The sequence below is a fragment of the Ochotona princeps genome, chromosome 3 (genome assembly GCF_030435755.1).
Source record: "Ochotona princeps isolate mOchPri1 chromosome 3, mOchPri1.hap1, whole genome shotgun sequence".
Classification (NCBI taxonomy): Eukaryota; Metazoa; Chordata; class Mammalia; order Lagomorpha; family Ochotonidae; genus Ochotona; species Ochotona princeps.
Genome location: NC_080834.1, coordinates 118,918,647 through 118,922,533, shown reverse-complemented (window position 1 = coordinate 118,922,533; position 3,887 = coordinate 118,918,647). Strand labels below are relative to the sequence as shown.

At 37.3% G+C, this 3,887-nt stretch overlaps 1 pseudogene; it reads left to right on the top strand.

Moving 5' to 3' along the window:
• Window positions 1-295: 295 nt before the first annotated feature.
• Window positions 296-858, top strand: LOC131479873 (protein phosphatase inhibitor 2-like; annotated as a pseudogene).
• Window positions 859-3,887: the final 3,029 nt, after the last annotated feature.

Genomic DNA, 3,887 nt, shown 5'->3' with positions numbered 1-3,887 from the left:
ACGAGAATCACTTTTGGGTCCATGTGACTTCTGCGACAAGGCCCTAAGGTTGGCCTCCCTTTGCAGGCAACAGGTCAAATGCTGGCCTGAATCAAGGGCCTAGGCTCTGGCTTCAGCATCATTTGTGTAGTGGCACGACACCCGTGGCTGTCCCCATGACACTCAAGGCACACAGGCTGTGTTAGCTTGGTGCTGTCTCCTCATCTTGTAGCTGCCTGGCAGGTCTCTGCTAGAGCCCGACCCCTTCTCTTCCCAGAGGCCATGCTTGCAGCAACCCTGAGCTGACCCAGAGCTCATGGCAGTGGCAGCCTCCACAGCCTTGCACAGGCACATCAAGGGGAATCCCGAAAAACATGACATCCTCTACTGCCTCTAGGGTGGCATTGGTGGAGGAGCACCATGGGAGTGTTGACAAGGAGCAGAGCAAGAAATCACGGAAGTTGGATGAAGTGTACATCCTGGAGATCTGTCCTCCAGCAGACACACTATGGTTTAATGAAAGTAGATAGGCCAAGTATTCCTTACCATAATGTGACAAGTGATGCTGACGACAATGCGTACAGTATTACAGAAACCAGGGAAGCCATAACTCCAGACATTTTAAATAAGAAATGGCTGCTGCTGAAGGCTCAGAGTGGAAGCATAAGATTTGGGAACATGGAGAGGAGAGCAATGACCTCTGATTTGAAGAACCAGGAAGAAAAGATGTAATTTGAAATGAAAAGGAAGCTTCACTACAATGAAGGACTGAATACTAAAGTAGCTCAATAATTTCAAAAGATCTTCATGATCATAAGGAGTATAAAATAAAAAATGTTAGACACTGAAGAAGGAAAAAGCACAAATACAGAAGAATAAAATCTAAGATTTATGCCAAGTGACCAATGACAAATCAGAGCTCATAGAAGAGATTTTCTCAACCTGGCAGTTGTTTCTCTAATACAAGCCCTGTCACTGAGATGCATTTCATCTGGTGAGCACCAAAATGCATAACAGGTACTATATGTTGCCAAGAATTAAGTCAGAGCTTAGAGACTGATTAGGTAGACAATGCCTAACTAATACATACTATGCTGAGCCTTAATACTTCACCACAACCAAGGTCTAATGTCGTGAGTTCATAATTGCATTACTTTTGTTAGAACCCTGGTTAATTTGTATAAAGTATTATATAGTTTTTTTATGCTTTCAAAATGAAACAATGTATTTTGGGTGACAAGGGGAACTAATTTGTTTCATCATCCCTAGATATAGCAGCTTGTCCAAAAACTTTGAGGTTTATGTGTGTTTGTGTGTGCATGTCTGTGTGTTTAAATCAAAAAACAAATGCAGGAACAACATGCACAGACTGATAAGTTTTCAAGGTGAGGAATATTTTAAGCTGGTCCTTAACTTGATTTATCTGCTTATTTAAAAAGAGTTGTAAAAGTTAAGTTTTCTAGCTTACTAATTCTAAAACTCCAATTAAGTTGTTTTTTTTGTTTGTTTGTTGTGTTTTGTTTTTTAGCTCAAGTCAATAAGATTAGTTGCAGCTACCAAAGAGCCAGGTACCAAAAACAATCAATAAAAGCTAACTGTAGACCTTTAGGTAACATGGCTTTGAAAATTGCCCTAAGGAGAAGAATCTGCTAACTAAAAGCAGAAGAGACAGATACACAATGGATATTACTGATGTCTCCCCTGCAAAGGCAAAAGCCTTTGTCAACCTCAGCATTAACTGAGGAAGGCATCAAGGAAATGGGGATAAATAGTTTTAAAACCTTGCTAGAAATTTTGTTAAACACAATGAGAACATGTTAAGGTCATCAAGGAATTTAAGGAAGATGTCATGCATGAACTAACAACACTGAAACAGAATCAACCTGGATTATTGGAAGTGAAGGACACAATGAAGCAAAACAAAATGTCAGCAGAAAGCCTCAAGGATAGAATGAGCAAGGCAGAAGAAAGATCCTCAGAATTCTAAGATAGTTTCTGTCATAATGGGGACACAATCAAAAAGCTAGAAGTGGAATTGAGTTGAGCCTGTAAAGTTTTCAAGAATTAAGGGACACTATTAAAAGCCCAAATATAAGTGTCATGGGAATTTCAGGAGGCACAGAAAGAGAAGTTGGGCTTAAAGATATATTCAATGCAATGATATCTGAAAACTTTCCTAATATGGAGAAAGAATTGGGAAACAACATATAGGACAGGCACAAAAGTTCCTACACTCTTGACCCAAAGTAATGTTAGCCATGATCCATGATAATCCATCTCTCTTCAGTTAAACACAAGGGAAAGATCCTTAAACACACACATGAAAAAAAGCAATTGACATATAGAGGACATGCAATCAGACTCATAGCTGACCCCTCACAAGAAACTCTACAGGCCAGAAGAGAATGGAGTGACATATTCCAAATCAAAGAGGAATAATCATCATCTTCAAATCATGTACCCAACAGAGCTTCCCCCTCTTTTTGAAAAGAAAAAAAAAATTACAACAGATACTTCGGACATATATAGATTAATTAGGAACAACTACAAGCAACTACAGGCCAATGAATCAGACGACCTAGAAGAAATGGATAGATTTTTCAACATTTTAAGATCAACCAATTTTGAATCACATAGCAGTTAATCAAAACAGATCTGTAACAGGGAAAGAGATTGAATCAGTAATTAAATCCCTTCTAACCAAGAAAAGCCTCCCACAAAATGGCTACACTGCGGAGTTCTACCAAATGTTTCAGGAGGAACTTCCTGAAATCTTCCACTAGCTATACTAAACATTAGAAAGGAAGCTAATCATTCCAAACTCTTCCTGTGAAGCCAATATCACCTTGATCCCAAAGCCAGATAGACACACAACAGAAAAAGAGAACTAAATACAATGTTATTCCTGATGAAGATAAATGTGAAATTCCTCAACAAAATATTAGCCAACAGAATCCAGCAGTAGATCGGGCAGATTATCCACTCAGATAAGGTGCGATCTATTTTTCTTTCTCTGCCTTTTTTTCCTTCAAATATATAGATCTTAAAAATATAAATAAGCTAGGGCTCAGCAGTGTGGCCTAGTGGCTAAGGTCCTCGCCTTGATCCCATATGGCCGCTGGTTCTAATCCCGGCAGCTCCACTTCCTCTCTATCTCTCCTCCTCTCAGTATATCTGGCTTTGTAATAAAAATAAAAAAAATAAATAAAAAAATATAAACAAGCTAATAGAAGAAAGATTTTCTTTATAATGAGCATTAATGTAATTATATACTTGTAGAAAAAGTAAAACTAAACTCCACAAAGCAAAAGGAACTTACATTGGCATGCATTACAAATTTAACTCTAAACTGTGATATTGAAAAAAAACCATAAATTATCAGAAAAAGCTTTAATATTTTAGTCTAGCCAAAGTATTCTTATACTTGATATTACAACAGCATGAGATATAAAAGGAAAATATGACAAGTTAGGCCTCATCAAAGCTTAAGATTTTCTTTCAAGACTAATATAAAAGCCTAAAATCAAAAATCAATGGCAGAGAAAAAGATACTCTGTAGCTACACTCTAACAAGGGATTGATATGTAGAATTGTTTTAAAATGTTGAATATTAGCAGTTATAAAACAAGCATATAAATAATCACAGAAGAAAATGAAAGTGACAAATAAATAAATGAAGATTTATTCCCTTGCATTCACCAATAGGTATATGTAAAATAAACAGCAATCAGATATCACTGCACAGATTACAAAATGTCTAAAATAGTAGCAATGGTGGATTCTAGGTTTCAGCAGCTAAAGTAAAAATAATAACAACACTTAGTATGTATGAGGAATATGACATTGTGCAGCAACTCACAATTTGGTAGTTTCTTAGAGACTCAGAGCTGGCGTCCATCCCAGAGGAA